This window comes from Oncorhynchus keta, chromosome 20 (genome assembly GCF_023373465.1).
Source record: "Oncorhynchus keta strain PuntledgeMale-10-30-2019 chromosome 20, Oket_V2, whole genome shotgun sequence".
Classification (NCBI taxonomy): Eukaryota; Metazoa; Chordata; class Actinopteri; order Salmoniformes; family Salmonidae; genus Oncorhynchus; species Oncorhynchus keta.
This window is the reverse complement of record NC_068440.1, coordinates 18,503,527-18,519,563: the sequence shown is the minus strand read 5'-3', so window position 1 is coordinate 18,519,563 and position 16,037 is coordinate 18,503,527. Positions and strand designations below refer to the sequence as shown.

The window sequence follows — 16,037 nt, the reverse complement described above, 5'->3', positions numbered from 1 at the left end:
GCCGGGCGCACTGGTTTGACTGTCTTTGAACGGCGTATGGTAGTAGGTGCCGGGCGCACTGGTTTGAGTGTCTTTGAACGGGGTATGGTAGTAGGTGCCGGGCGCACTGATTTGAGCGTCTTTGAACGGGGTATTGGGAAGTAGGTGCCGGGAGCACTGGTTTGAGTGTCTTTGAACGGGGTATGGCAGTAGGTGCCGGGCGCACTGGTTTGAGTGTCTTTGAACGGGGTATGGCAGTAGGTGCCGGGCGCACTGGTTTGAGTGTCTTTGAACGGGGTATGGTAGTAGGTGCCAGGCGCACTGGTTTGAGGGTCTTTGAACGGGGTATGGTAGTAGGTGCCAGGCGCACCGGTTTGAGTGTCTTTGAACGGGGTATTGTAGTAGGTGCCGGGCGCACTGGTTTGAGTGTCTTTGAACGGGTATGGCAGTAGGTGCAGGCGCACTGGTTTGAGTGTCTTTGAACGGGGTATGGCAGTAGGTGCCGGGCGCACTGGTTTGAGTGTCTTTGAACGGGGTATTGTAGTAGGTGCCGGGCGCAATGGTTTGAGAGTCTTTGAACGGGGTATGGAAGTAGGTGCCAGACGCACTGGTTTGAGTGTCTTTGAACGGGGTATGGTAGTAAGTGCCAGGCGCACTGGTTTGAGTGTCTTTGAACGGGGTATGGTAGTAGGTGCCGGGCGCACTGGTTTGAGTGTCTTTGAGTGGGGTTTGGTAATAGGTGCCGGGCGCACTGGTTTTAGTGTCTTTGAACGGGGTATGGTAGTAGGTGCCAGGCGCACCGGTTTGAGTGTCTTTGAACGGGGTATGGAAGTAGGTGCCAAGCGCACTGGTTTGAGTGTCTTTGAACGGGGTATGGTAGTAGGTGCCAGGCGCACCGGTTTGAGTGTCTTTGAACGGGGTATGGAAGTAGGTGCCAGGCGCACTGGTTTGAGTGTTTTTGAACGGGGTATGGTAGTCGGTGCCGGGGGCACTGGTTTGAGTGTCTTTGAACGGGGTATGGTAGTAGGTGCCGGACGCACTGGTTTGAGTGTCTTTCAACGGGGTATGGTAGTAGGTGCCGGGCGCACTGGTTTGAGTGTCTTTGAACGGGGTATGGTAGTAGGTTTCCCGGGCGCACTGGTTTGAGTGTCTTTGAACGGGGTATTGGGAAGTAGGTGCCGGGCGCACTGGTGTGAGTGTCTTTGAACGGGGTATGGCAGTAGGTGCTGGGCGCACTGGTTTGAGTGTCTTTGAACGGGGTATGGCAGTAGGTGCCAGGCGCACTGGTTTGAGGGTCTTTGAACGGGGTATGGTAGTAGGTGCCGGGCGCACTGGTTTGAGTGTCTTTGAACGGGGTATGGCAGTAGGTGCCAGGCGCACCGGTTTGAGTGTCTTTGAGTGGGGTTTGGTAATATGTGCCGGGCGCACTGGTTTTAGTGTCTTTGAACGGGGTATTGTAGTAGGTGCCGGGCGCACTGGTTTGAGTGTCTTTGAACGGCGTATGGTAGTAGGTGCCGGGCGCACTGGTTTGACTGTCTTTGAACGGCGTATGGTAGTAGGTGCCGGGCGCACTGGTTTGAGTGTCTTTGAACGGCGTATGGTAGTAGGTGCCGGGCGCACTGGTTTGAGTGTCTTTGAGTGGGGTATGGCAGTAGGTGCCGGGCGCACTGGTTTGAGTGTCTTTGAACGGGGTATGGTAGTAGGTGCCAGGCACACCGGTTTGAGTGTCTTTGAACGGGGTATGGTAGTAGGTGCCAGGCACACTGGTTTGAGTGTCTTTGAACGGGGTATGGTAGTAGATGCCGTGCGCACTGGTTTGAGTGTCTTTGAACGGGGTTTGGTAATAAGTGCCGGGCGCACTGGTTTTAGTGTCTTTGAATCGGGGTATTGTAGTAGGTGCCGGGCGCACTGGTTTGAGTGTCTTTGAACGGGGTATGGTAGTAGATGCCGTGCGCACTGGTTTGAGTGTCTTTGAACGGGGTTTGGTAAAAAGTGCCGGGCGCACTGGTTTGAGTGTCTTTGAGCGGGGTTTGGTAATAAGTGCCGGGCGCACTGGTTTTAGTGTCTTTGAACGGGGTATGGAAGTAGGTGCCAGGCGCACTGGTTTGAGTGTCTTTGAACGGGGTATGGCAGTAGGTGCCGGGCGCACTGGTTTGAGTGTCTTTGAACGGGGTATTGTAGTAGGTGCCGGGCGCACTGGTTTGAGTGTCTTTGAACGGGGTATGGAAGTAGGTGCCAAGCGCACTGGTTTGAGTGTCTTTGAACGGGGTATGGTAGTAGGTGCCAGGCGCACCGGTTTGAGTGTCTTTGAACGGGGTATGGTAGTAGGTGCCAGGCGCACCGGTTTGAGTGTCTTTGAACGGGGTATGGTAGTAGGTGCCAGGCGCACCGGTTTGAGTGTCTTTGAACGGGGTATGGAAGTAGGTGCCAAGCGCACCGGTTTGAGTGTCTTTGAACGGGGTATGGTAGTAGGTGCCAGGCGCACCGGTTTGAGTGTCTTTGAACGGGGTATGGTAGTAGGTGCCAGGCGCACCGGTTTGAGTGTCTTTGAACGGGGTATGGTAGTAGGTGCCAGGCGCACTGGTTTGAGTGTCTTTGAACGGGGTATGGTAGTAGGTGCCGGGCGCACTGGTTTGAGTGTCTTTGAACGGGGTATGGTAGTAGGTGCCAGGCGCACTGGTTTGAGGGTCTTTGAACGGGGTATGGTAGTAGGTGCCGGGCGCACTGGTTTGAGTGTCTTTGAACGGGGTATGGCAGTAGGTGCCAGGAGCACTGGTTTGAGTGTCTTTGAACGGGGTATGGCAGTAGGTGCCAGGCGCACTGGTTTGAGGGTCTTTGAACGGGGTATGGTAGTAGGTGCCGGGCGCACTGGTTTGAGTGTCTTTGAACGGGGTATGGCAGTAGGTGCTGGGCGCACTGGTTTGAGTGTCTTTGAACGGGGTATGGCAGTAGGTGCCAGGAGCACTGGTTTGAGTGTCTTTGAACGGGGTATGGCAGTAGGTGCCAGGCGCACTGGTTTGAGGGTCTTTGAACGGGGTATGGTAGTAGGTGCCGGGCGCACTGGTTTGAGTGTCTTTGAACGGGGTATGGCAGTAGGTGCCAGGAGCACTGGTTTGAGTGTCTTTGAACGGGGTATGGCAGTAGGTGCCGGGCGCACTGGTTTGAGTGTCTTTGAACGGGGTATGGCAGTAGGTGCCGGGCGCACTGGTTTGAGTGTCTTTGAACGGGGTATGGCAGTAGGTGCCGGGCGCACTGGTTTGAGTGTCTTTGAACGGGGTATGGTAGTAGGTGCCAGGCGCACCGGTTTGAGTGTCTTTGAGTGGGGTTTGGTAATATGTGCCGGGCGCACTGGTTTGAGTGTCTTTGAACGGGGTATTGTAGTAGGTGCCAGGCGCACCGGTTTGAGTGTCTTTGAGTGGGGTTTGGTAATATGTGCCGGGCGCACTGGTTTTAGTGTCTTTGAACGGGGTATTGTAGTAGGTGCCGGGCGCACTGGTTTGAGTGTCTTTGAGTGGGGTATGGCAGTAGGTGCCGGGCGCACTGGTTTGAGTGTCTTTGAACGGGGTATGGTAGTAGGTGCCAGGCGCACCGGTTTGAGTGTCTTTGAACGGGGTATGGTAGTAGGTGCCAGGCACACTGGTTTGAGTGTCTTTGAACGGGGTATGGTAGTAGATGCCGTGCGCACTGGTTTGAGTGTCTTTGAACGGGGTTTGGTAATGTGTCGGGCGCACTGGTTTTAGTGTCTTTGAACGGGGTATTGTAGTAGGTGCCGGGCGCACTGGTTTGAGTGTCTTTGAACGGGGTATGGTAGTAGATGCCGTGCGCACTGGTTTGAGTGTCTTTGAACGGGGTTTGGTAAAAAGTGCCGGGCGCACTGGTTTGAGTGTCTTTGAACGGGGTATGGAAGTAGGTGCCAGGCGCACTGGTTTGAGTGTCTTTGAACGGGGTATGGCAGTAGGTGCCGGGCGCACTGGTTTGAGTGTCTTTGAACGGGGTATTGTAGTAGGTGCCGGGCGCACTGGTTTGAGTGTCTTTGAACGGGGTATGGAAGTAGGTGCCAAGCGCACTGGTTTGAGTGTCTTTGAACAGGGTATGGTAGTAGGTGCCAGACGCACCGGTTTGAGTGTCTTTGAACGGGGTATGGTAGTAGGTGCCAGGCGCACCGGTTTGAGTGTCTTTGAACGGGGTATGGTAGTAGGTGCCAGGCGCACCGGTTTGAGTGTCTTTGAACGGGGTATGGAAGTAGGTGCCAAGCGCACTGGTTTGAGTGTCTTTGAACGGGGTATGGTAGTAGGTGCCAGGCGCACCGGTTTGAGTGTCTTTGAACGGGGTATGGTAGTAGGTGCCAGGCGCACCGGTTTGAGTGTCTTTGAACGGGGTATGGTAGTAGGTGCCAGGCGCACCGGTTTGAGTGTCTTTGAACGGGGTATGGTAGTAGGTGCCGGGCGCACTGGTTTGAGTGTCTTTGAACGGGGTATGGTAGTAGGTGCCAGGCGCACTGGTTTGAGGGTCTTTGAACGGGGTATGGTAGTAGGTGCCGGGCGCACTGGTTTGAGTGTCTTTGAACGGGGTATGGCAGTAGGTGCCAGGAGCACTGGTTTGAGTGTCTTTGAACGGGGTATGGCAGTAGGTGCCAGGCGCACTGGTTTGAGGGTCTTTGAACGGGGTATTGTAGTAGGTGCCGGGCGCACTGGTTTGAGTGTCTTTGAACGGGGTATGGCAGTAGGTGCCGGGCGCACTGGTTTGAGTGTCTTTGAACGGGGTATGGCAGTAGGTGCCGGGCGCACTGGTTTGAGTGTCTTTGAACGGGGTATGGCAGTAGGTGCCGGGTGCACTGGTTTGAGTGTCTTTGAACGGCGTATGGTAGTAGGTGCCAGGCGCACTGGTTTGAGTGTCTTTGAACGGCGTATGGTAGTAGGTGCCGGGCGCACTGGTTTGAGTGTCTTTGAACGGCGTATGGTAGTAGGTGCCGGGCGCACTGGTTTGAGTGTCTTTGAGTGGGGGTATGGCAGTAGGTGCCAGGCGCACTGGTTTGAGTGTCTTTGAACGGGGTATGGTAGTAGGTGCCAGGCGCACTGGTTTGAGTGTCTTTGAACGGGGTATGGTAGTAGGTGCCAGCGCACACTGGTTTGAGTGTCTTTGAACGGGGTATGGTAGTAGGTGCCAGGCGCACTGGTTTGAGTGTCTTTGAACGGGGTTTGGTAATAAGTGCCGGGCGCACTGGTTTGAGTGTCTTTGAACGGGGTATGGCAGTAGGTGCCAGGCGCACTGGTTTGAGTGTCTTTGAACGGGGTATGGTAGTAGGTGCCGGGCGCACTGGTTTGAGTGTCTTTGAACGGGGTATGGCAGTAGGTGCCGGCGCACTGGTTTGAGTGTCTTTGAACGGGGTATGGCAGTAGGTGCCGGGCGCACTGGTTTGAGTGTCTTTGAACGGGTATGGCAGTAGGTGCCGGGCGCACTGGTTTGAGTGTCTTTGAACGGGTATGGCAGTAGGTGCCGGGCGCACTGGTTTGAGTGTCTTTGAAGTGGGCGTATGGCAGTAGGTGCCGGGCGCACTGGTTTGAGTGTCTTTGAACGGGGTATGGTAGTAGGTGCCGGGCGCACTGGTTTGAGTGTCTTTGAGTGGGGGTATGGAAGCAGGTGCCGGGCGCACTGGTTTGAGTGTCTTTGAACGGGGTATGGTAGTAGGTGCCAGGCGCACCGGTTTGAGTGTCTTTGAACGGGGTATGGTAGTAGGTGCCAGCGCACACTGGTTTGAGTGTCTTTGAACGGGGTATGGTAGTAGGTGCCATGCGCACTGGTTTGAGTGTCTTTGAACGGGGTATGGTAATAAGTGCCGGGCGCACTGGTTTGAGTGTCTTTGAACGGGGTATGGTAGTAGGTGCCGGGCGCACTGGTTTGAGTGTCTTTGAACGGGGTATGGTAGTAGGTGCCAGTGGCGCACGGGGTTTGAGTGTCTTTTTGAAAGTGCCGGGGTACTGGTTTTAGTGTCTTTGAAGGTGCCAGGCGCACTGGTTTGAGTGTCTTTGAACGGGGTATGGTAGTAGGTGCCGGGCGCACTGGTTTGAGTGTCTTTGAACGGGGTATGGTAGTAGGTGCCAGGCGCACTGGTTTGAGTGTCTTTGAACGGGGTATGGTAGTAGGTGCCGGGCGCACTGGTTTGAGTGTCTTTGAACGGGGTATGGTAGTAGGTGCCAGGCGCACTGGTTTGAGTGTCTTTGAACGGGGTATGGTAGTAGGTGCCAGGCGCACTGGTTTGAGTGTCTTTGAACGGGGTATGGTAGTAGGTGCCAGGCGCACCGGTTTGAGTGTCTTTGAACGGGGTATGGTAGTAGGTGCCGGGCGCACTGGTTTGAGTGTCTTTGAACGGGGTATGGTAGTAGGTGCCAGGCGCACGGTTTGAGTGTCTTTGAACGGGGTATGGTAGTAGGTGCCAGGCGGTTTGCACTGGTTTGAGTAGGTCTTTGAACGAGTGTATGGTAGTAGGTGCCGGGCGCACTGGTTTGAGTGTCTTTGAACGGGGTATGGTAGTAGGTGCCAGGCGCACTGGTTTGAGGGTCTTTGAACGGGGTATGGTAGTAGGTGCCGGGCGCACTGGTTTGAGTGTCTTTGAACGGGGTATGGCAGTAGGTGCCAGGAGCACTGGTTTGAGTGTCTTTGAACGGGGTATGGCAGTAGGTGCCAGGCGCACTGGTTTGAGGGTCTTTGAACGGGGTATGGTAGTAGGTGCCGGGCGCACTGGTTTGAGTGTCTTTGAACGGGGTATGGCAGTAGGTGCCGGGCGCACTGGTTTGAGTGTCTTTGAACGGGGTATGGCAGTAGGTGCCGGGCGCACTGGTTTGAGTGTCTTTGAACGGGGTATGGTAGTAGGTGCCAGGTGCACTGGTTTGAGGGTCTTTGAACGGGGTATGGTAGTAGGTGCCAGGCGCACCGGTTTGAGTGTCTTTGAACGGGGTATTGTAGTAGGTGCCGGGCGCACTGGTTTGAGTGTCTTTGAACGGGTATGGCAGTAGGTGCCAGGCGCACTGGTTTGAGTGTCTTTGAACGGGGTATGGCAGTAGGTGCCGGGCGCACTGGTTTGTGTGTCTTTGCACGGGGTATTGTAGTAGGTGCCAGGCGCACTGGTTTGAGAGTCTTTGAACGGGGTATGGTAGTAGGTGCCGGGCGCACTGGTTTGAGTGTCTTTGAACGGGGTATGGTAGTAGGTGCCTGGCGCACTGGTTTGAGTGTCTTTGAACGGGGTATGGCAGTAGGTGCCGGGCGCACTGGTTTGAGTGTCTTTGAACGGGGTATGGTAGTAGGTGCCAGGCGCACTGGTTTGAGGGTCTTTGAACGGGGTATGGTAGTAGGTGCCAGGCGCACTGGTTTGAGTGTCTTTGAACGGGGTATGGTAGTAGGTGCCAGGCGCACTGGTTTGAGAGTCTTTGAACGGGGTATGGTAGTAGGTGCCAGGCGCACTGGTTTGAGTGTCTTTGAACGGGGTATGGTAGTAGGTGCCAGGCGCACTGGTTTGAGTGTCTTTGAACGGGGTATTGTAGTAGGTGCCAGGCGCACTGGTTTGAGTGTCTTTGAACGGGGTATGGTGGTAGGTGCCAGGAGCACTGGTTTGAGTGTCTTTGAACGGGGTATGGTAGTAGGTGCCGGGCGCACTGGTTTGAGTGTCTTTGAACGGGGTATGGCAGTAGGTGCCAGGAGCACTGGTTTGAGTGTCTTTGAACGGGGTATGGTAGTAGGTGCCAGGCGCACTGGTTTGAGTGTCTTTGAACGGGGTATGGTAGTAGGTGCCAGGCACACTGGTTTGAGTGTCTTTGAACGGGGTATGGTAGTAGATGCCGTGCGCACTGGTTTGAGTGTCTTTGAACGGGGTTTGGTAATAAGTGCCGGGCGCACTGGTTTTAGTGTCTTTGAACGGGGTATTGTAGTAGGTGCCGGGCGCACTGGTTTGAGTGTCTTTGAACGGGGTATGGTAGTAGATGCCGTGCGCACTGGTTTGAGTGTCTTTGAACGGGGTTTGGTAAAAAGTGCCGGGCGCACTGGTTTGAGTGTCTTTGAACGGGGTTTGGTAATAAGTGCCGGGCGCACTGGTTTTAGTAGGTGCCAGGCGCACTGGTTTGAGTGTCTTTGAACGGGGTATGGCAGTAGGTGCCGGGCGCACTGGTTTGAGTGTCTTTGAACGGGGTATGGTAGTAGGTGCCAGGCGCACTGGTTTGAGTGTCTTTGAACGGGGTATGGAAGTAGGTGCCAGGCGCACTGGTTTGAGTGTCTTTGAACGGGGTATGGTAGTAGGTGCCAGGCGCACTGGTTTGAGTGTCTTTGAACGGGGTATGGTAGTAGGTGCCAGGCGCACCGGTTTGAGTGTCTTTGAACGGGGTATGGTAGTAGGTGCCATGCGCACCGGTTTGAGTGTCTTTGAACGGGGTATGGAAGTAGGTGCCAAGCGCACCGGTTTGAGTGTCTTTGAACGGGGTATGGTAGTAGGTGCCAGGCGCACCGGTTTGAGTGTCTTTGAACGGGGTATGGTAGTAGGTGCCAGGCGCACCGGTTTGAGTGTCTTTGAACGGGGTATGGTAGTAGGTGCCAGGCGCACTGGTTTGAGTGTCTTTGAACGGGGTATGGTAGTAGGTGCCGGGCGCACTGGTTTGAGTGTCTTTGAACGGGGGTATGGTAGTAGGTGCCAGGCGCACTGGTTTGAGGGTCTTTGAACGGGGTATGGTAGTAGGTGCCGGGCGCACTGGTTTGAGTGTCTTTGAACGGGGTATGGCAGTAGGTGCCAGGAGCACTGGTTTGAGTGTCTTTGAACGGGGTATGGCAGTAGGTGCCAGGCGCACTGGTTTGAGGGTCTTTGAACGGGGTATGGTAGTAGGTGCCGGGCGCACTGGTTTGAGTGTCTTTGAACGGGGTATGGCAGTAGGTGCCGGGCGCACTGGTTTGAGTGTCTTTGAACGGGGTATGGCAGTAGGTGCCGGGCGCACTGGTTTGAGTGTCTTTGAACGGGGGTATGGTAGTAGGTGCCAGGTGCACTGGTTTGAGGGTCTTTGAACGGGGTATGGTAGTAGGTGCCAGGCGCACCGGTTTGAGTGTCTTTGAACGGGGTATTGTAGTAGGTGCCGGGCGCACTGGTTTGAGTGTCTTTGAACGGGTATGGCAGTAGGTGCCAGGCGCACTGGTTTGAGTGTCTTTGAACGGGGTATGGCAGTAGGTGCCGGGCGCACTGGTTTGAGTGTCTTTGAACGGGGTATTGTAGTAGGTGCCGGGCGTACTGGTTTGAGAGTCTTTGAACGGGGTATGGTAGTAGGTGCCGGGCGCACTGGTTTGAGTGTCTTTGAACGGGGTATGGTAGTAGGTGCCTGGCGCACTGGTTTGAGTGTCTTTGAACGGGGTATGGCAGTAGGTGCCGGGCGCACTGGTTTGAGTGTCTTTGAACGGGGTATGGTAGTAGGTGCCAGGCGCACTGGTTTGAGTGTCTTTGAACGGGGTATGGTAGTAGGTGCCAGGCGCATCGGTTTGAGTGTCTTTGAACGGGGTATGGTAGTAGGTGCCAGGCGCACTGGTTTGAGAGTCTTTGAACGGGGTATGGTAGTAGGTGCCAGGCGCACCGGTTTGAGTGTCTTTGAACGGGGTATGGTAGTAGGTGCCAGGCGCACTGGTTTGAGTGTCTTTGAACGGGGTATTGTAGTAGGTGCCAGGCGCACTGGTTTGAGTGTCTTTGAACGGGGTATGGTGGTAGGTGCCAGGAGCACTGGTTTGAGTGTCTTTGAACGGGGTATGGTAGTAGGTGCCGGGCGCACTGGTTTGAGTGTCTTTGAACGGGGTATGGCAGTAGGTGCCAGGAGCACTGGTTTGAGTGTCTTTGAACGGGGTATGGCAGTAGGTGCCAGGCGCACTGGTTTGAGGGTCTTTGAACGGGGTATGGTAGTAGGTGCCGGGCGCACTGGTTTGAGTGTCTTTGAACGGGGTATGGCAGTAGGTGCCTGGCGCACTGGTTTGAGTGTCTTTGAACGGGGTATGGCAGTAGGTGCCAGGCGCACTGGTTTGAGTGTCTTTGAACGGGGTATGGTAGTAGGTGCCAGGCGCACTGGTTTGAGTGTCTTTGAACGGGGTATGGTAGTAGGTGCCAGGCGCACTGGTTTGAGAGTCTTTGAACGGGGTATGGTAGTAGGTGCCAGGCGCACCGGTTTGAGTGTCTTTGAACGGGGTATGGTAGTAGGTGCCAGGCGCACTGGTTTGAGTGTCTTTGAACGGGGTATTGTAGTAGGTGCCAGGCGCACTGGTTTGAGTGTCTTTGAACGGGGTATGGTGGTAGGTGCCAGGAGCACTGGTTTGAGTGTCTTTGAACGGGGTATGGTAGTAGGTGCCAGGCACACTGCTTTGAGTGTCTTTGAACGGGGTATGGTAGTAGGCGCCGGGCGCACTGGTTTAAGCGTCTTTGAACGGGGTTTGGTAATAGGTGCCGGGCGCACTGGTTTTAGTGTCTTTGTACGGGGTACGGTAGTAGGTGCCAGGCGCACTGGTTTGAGTGTCTTTGAACGGGGTACGGTAGTAGGTGCCAGGCGCACTGGTTTGAGTGTCTTTGAACGGGGTATGGTAGTAGGTGCTGGGCGCACTGGTTTGAGTGTCTTTGAACGGGGTATGGTAGTCGGTGCCAGGCACACTGGTTTGAGTGTCTTTGAACGGGGTATTGTAGTAGGTGCCAGGCGCACCGGTTTGAGTGTCTTTGAACGGGGTATGGAAGTAGGTGCCAAGCGCACTGGTTTGAGTGTCTTTGAACGGGGTATGGTAGTAGGTGCCAGGCGCACCGGTTTGAGTGTCTTTGAACGGGGTATGGTAGTAGGTGCCAGGCGCACCGGTTTGAGTGTCTTTGAACGGGGTATGGTAGTAGGTGCCAGGCGCACTGGTTTGAGTGTCTTTGAACGGGGTATGGTAGTAGGTGCCAGGCGCACTGGTTTAAGTGTCTTTGAACGGGGTATGGTAGTAGGTGCCAGGCGCACTGGTTTGAGTGTCTTTGAACGGGGTATGGTAGTAGGTGCCGGGCGCACTGGTTTGAGTGTCTTTGAACGGGGTATGGCAGTAGGTGCCAGGAGCACTGGTTTGAGTGTCTTTGAACGGGGTATGGCAGTAGGTGCCAGGCGCACTGGTTTGAGGGTCTTTGAACGGGGTATGGTAGTAGGTGCCGGGCGCACTGGTTTGAGTGTCTTTGAACGGGGTATGGCAGTAGGTGCCGGGCGCACTGGTTTGAGTGTCTTTGAACGGGGTATGGCAGTAGGTGCCGGGCGCACTGGTTTGAGTGTCTTTGAACGGGGTATGGTAGTAGGTGCCAGGTGCACTGGTTTGAGGGTCTTTGAACGGGGTATGGTAGTAGGTGCCAGGCGCACCGGTTTGAGTGTCTTTGAACGGGGTATTGTAGTAGGTGCCGGGCGCACTGGTTTGAGTGTCTTTGAACGGGTATGGCAGTAGGTGCCAGGCGCACTGGTTTGAGTGTCTTTGAACGGGGTATGGCAGTAGGTGCCGGGCGCACTGGTTTGAGTGTCTTTGAACGGGGTATTGTAGTAGGTGCCGGGCGTACTGGTTTGAGAGTCTTTGAACGGGGTATGGTAGTAGGTGCCGGGCGCACTGGTTTGAGTGTCTTTGAACGGGGTATGGTAGTAGGTGCCGGGCGCACTGGTTTGAGTGTCTTTGAACGGGGTATGGCAGTAGGTGCCGGGCGCACTGGTTTGAGTGTCTTTGAACGGGGTATGGTAGTAGGTGCCAGGCGCACTGGTTTGAGGGTCTTTGAACGGGGTATGGTAGTAGGTGCCAGGCGCACTGGTTTGAGTGTCTTTGAACGGGGTATGGTAGTAGGTGCCAGGCGCACTGGTTTGAGAGTCTTTGAACGGGGTATGGTAGTAGGTGCCAGGCGCACCGGTTTGAGTGTCTTTGAACGGGGTATGGTAGTAGGTGCCAGGCGCACTGGTTTGAGTGTCTTTGAACGGGGTATTGTAGTAGGTGCCAGGCGCACTGGTTTGAGTGTCTTTGAACGGGGTATGGTGGTAGGTGCCAGGAGCACTGGTTTGAGTGTCTTTGAACGGGGTATGGTAGTAGGTGCCGGGCGCACTGGTTTTGTCTTTGAACGGGGTATGGCTAGGTGCCAGGAGCACTGGTTTGAGTGTCTTTGAACGGGGTATGGCAGTAGGTGCCAGGCGCACTGGTTTGAGGGTCTTTGAACGGGGTATGGTAGTAGGTGCCGGGCGCACTGGTTTGAGTGTCTTTGAACGGGGTATGGCAGTAGGTGCCGGGCGCACTGGTTTGAGTGTCTTTGAACGGGGTATGGCAGTAGGTGCCGGGCGCACTGGTTTGAGTGTCTTTGAACGGGGTATGGTAGTAGGTGCCAGGTGCACTGGTTTGAGGGTCTTTGAACGGGGTATGGTAGTAGGTGCCAGGCGCACTGGTTTGAGTGTCTTTGAACGGGGTATTGTAGTAGGTGCCGGGCGCACTGGTTTGAGTGTCTTTGAACGGGTATGGCAGTAGGTGCCAGGCGCACTGGTTTGAGTGTCTTTGAACGGGGTATGGCAGTAGGTGCCGGGCGCACTGGTTTGAGTGTCTTTGAACGGGGTATTGTAGTAGGTGCCGGGCGTACTGGTTTGAGAGTCTTTGAACGGGGTATGGTAGTAGGTGCCGGGCGCACTGGTTTGAGTGTCTTTGAACGGGGTATGGTAGTAGGTGCCGGGCGCACTGGTTTGAGTGTCTTTGAACGGGGTATGGCAGTAGGTGCCTGGCGCACTGGTTTGAGTGTCTTTGAACGGGGTATGGCAGTAGGTGCCGGGCGCACTGGTTTGAGTGTCTTTGAACGGGGTATGGCAGTAGGTGCCTGGCGCACTGGTTTGAGTGTCTTTGAACGGGGTATGGCAGTAGGTGCCAGGCGCACTGGTTTGAGGGTCTTTGAACGGGGTATGGTAGTAGGTGCCAGGCGCACTGGTTTGAGTGTCTTTGAACGGGGTATGGTAGTAGGTGCCAGGCGCACTGGTTTGAGTGTCTTTGAACGGGGTATGGTAGTAGGTGCCAGGCGCACTGGTTTGAGTGTCTTTGAACGGGGTATGGTAGTAGGTGCCAGGCGCACTGGTTTGAGTGTCTTTGAACGGGGTATGGTAGTAGGCGCCGGGCGCACTGGTTTAAGCGTCTTTGAACGGGGTTTGGTAATAGGTGCCGGGCGCACTGGTTTTAGTGTCTTTGAACGGGGTATTGTAGTAGGTGCCGGGTGCACTGGTTTGAGTGTCTTTGAACGGGGTATGGTAGTAGGTGCCAGGCGCACTGGTTTGAGTGTCTTTGAACGGGGTATGGTAGTAGGTGCCAGGCGCACTGGTTTGAGTGTCTTTGTACGGGGTACGGTAGTAGGTGCCAGGCGCACTGGTTTGAGTGTCTTTGAACGGGGTACGGTAGTAGGTGCCAGGCGCACTGGTTTGAGTGTCTTTGAACGGGGTATGGTAGTAGGTGCTGGGCGCACTGGTTTGAGTGTCTTTGAACGGGGTATGGTAGTCGGTGCCAGGCACACTGGTTTGAGTGTCTTTGAACGGGGTATTGTAGTAGGTGCTGGGCGCACTGGTTTGAGTGTCTTTGAACGGGGTATGGTAGTCGGTGCCAGGCACACTGGTTTGAGTGTCTTTGAACGGGGTATGGTAGTAGGTGCCAGGCGCACTGGTTTGAGTGTCAAGAACTGCGAAGCTGCTGTGTTTTTCATGCTCAAAAGTTTCCCATGTCTATCAAGAATGGTCCACCACTCAAAGGACATCCAGCCAACTTGACACAACTGTGGGAAGCATTGGAGTCAACATCGGCCAGTATCCCTGTGGAATGCTTTCGACACCTTGTTGGAGGTGCAACTCAATATTAGGAAGATGTTCCTAATGTTTTGTACACTCAGTGTATGTGCCCACACACAGCAGCCATGATAACCCTGAGCCGTTCTCCTTTTCACCTTCTTGCCAACGGTCTCCAGGCCAGTTCCACGACACACAGCCTTGTTGAGCAAAGAACACACTGCACGCACAGTTACACAGGCAACTAACTGATGAGCTGAACTCCCAGTGTGGCCAGAGGCTAAATATAGCTGACTGTGGTTGGTGTGTGTTTGTGTGAGTGTGTGTATGCCAAGTATGTATTCAAGGTTCTGACAGGGCCTGCAGAGGTGTACACAGCGTGTGTGTGTGTGTGAGCCCCACCATGACCAATCACATGACAGACAGCAGGGCTTAGACAGTCTGTGGGAACTAGCTATTTGGAACAGACAGTGGGCATATGACATCTGTATGACTGATGCACTGGGAAAAAATACTGAGTGTGTGTGTGTTTGGGGGGTGGCATGCATTCAGTTGGTGTCCACCTTACGCACATAAACATTGATGAGTGTATTTTCAAATGTGTGTTTGCACGTTTGTTTAGTGTGTTTTTCCTCTGGGTATCAGGGCTATTCACTAAATTCAAATCTCCCCTACTTATCTATGAGAGCAGACCGACAGAGGCTCTCTCCACACACACACACACAGCATTAAAACCTATTTTGTGAGGAGCTTAGGAATACTACTTATATGCCACCTTTTTTCCATTTCTTAGATCAAATGCAGAAAAAACCAGGGTGAAGGAGGCTCCTTCACAACAGAAGCCTTTTCTCTGTCTGTAACAGCACATACACCGTATATACAGTGCCATAACAACAGGGCTCTATTTGTGGTGCACTTCAGAGGCCTATAGCTGTATTTTATCAGGTGAAACCTCACATAAAGCAAAAGGTTATTTTACAGTAATGATCAACAGTGGCGACCCGTCATTCAGGGCAGGCAGGGCAGAGCCCTGAATGTGGGGCAGGCCTGTTGATCATTACTGTAAAATAACCTTTTGCTTTTTGTGGTAGTGGGGAAGCCAAAGGAAAAGAAAGAGCGTAGGTGTTGGTAATGTTCTCTAGTTCCCGCGGTGATTGGCTCAGTGTTCTGTCACTCATGGGGACACTACGTCACCTTCAAGTCTAACGGTAGACCTCGAAAATTCAAGCCCCTTGGATGCTGCCATAGAGTTACATTAGAATTTCCCATCCAAGGCGGTTCAAGGTCATTGGCCACCGATAAAATGACGTCAAATCACGTTATATCTACAGTAGCTTTGATTGGACAACATCGTACATCATCAACATCATACTTTCAAAATCTTACCTAGCAGTCATCATCATCAATCAAGTCAACAATCTACTGGCAAATTATTTTTAATCCTTGTCACATTAAGAGAAATAATAATAGATAAAACGTATCTGTGCTCATCAGCCATTGGACGTAAACATTACACAACAAGTTGGAAAATCACAAATTCAACAATGAGTGGTAGTAAATGAGGCTGAATGAACTGTTTCTTAGCCAGACAAGGCTCCGCTGATAGCCAGGTGTAACAGTTTTTATTTTGTATTTTTTTATTTCACCTTTATTTAACCAGGTAGGCTAGTTGAGAACAAGTTCTCATTTGCAACTGCGACCTGGCCAAGATAAAGCATAGCAGTGTGAACAGACAACACAGAGTTACACATGGAGGAAACAATTAACAAGTCCATAACACAGTAGAAAAAAAAGGGGAGTCTATATACATTGTGTGCAAAAGGCATGAGGAGGTAGGCGAATAATTACAATTTTGCAGATTAACACTGGAGTGATAAATGATCAGATGGTCATGTACAGGTAGAGATATTGGTGTGCAAAAGAGCAGAAAAGTAAATAAATAAAAACAGTATGGGGATGAGGTAGGTGAAAATGGGTGGGCTATTTACCAGTAGACTATGTACAGCTGCAGTGATCGGTTAGCTGCTCAGATAGCAGATGTTTGAAGTTGGTGAGGGAGATAAAAGTCTCCAACTTCAGTGATTTTTGCAATTCGTTCCAGTCACAGGCAGCAGAGTACTGGAACGAAAGGCGGCCAAATGAGGTGTTGGCTTTAGGGATGATCAGTGAGATACACCTGCTGGAGCGCGTGCTACGGATGGGTGTTTCCATCGTGACCAGTGAACTGAGATAAGGCGGAGCTTTACCTAGCATGGACTTGTAGATGAC

General features: G+C 53.5%; 1 protein-coding gene and 1 long non-coding RNA gene across 5 annotated transcripts in view; one reads left to right on the top strand and one right to left on the bottom strand.

Moving 5' to 3' along the window:
- Nucleotides 1-16,037, bottom strand: part of LOC118373178 (retinoic acid receptor beta-like) — a 328,372-nt gene that overhangs the window by 195,699 nt on the left and 116,636 nt on the right. The gene's annotated exons all lie outside the window — the stretch shown is intronic.
- On the top strand, nucleotides 2,177-10,734 carry LOC127909884 (uncharacterized). Of its 4 annotated transcripts, none has more exons than XR_008072829.1 (3): nucleotides 2,177-2,211; nucleotides 3,508-3,555; nucleotides 10,667-10,734. It is a non-coding gene; the product is annotated as an uncharacterized LOC127909884 (long non-coding RNA). The 4 variants fall into 4 exon arrangements; XR_008072830.1 differs by lacking the exon at nucleotides 3,508-3,555 and adding an exon at nucleotides 3,220-3,267; XR_008072831.1 differs by lacking the exon at nucleotides 10,667-10,734 and adding an exon at nucleotides 4,178-4,245.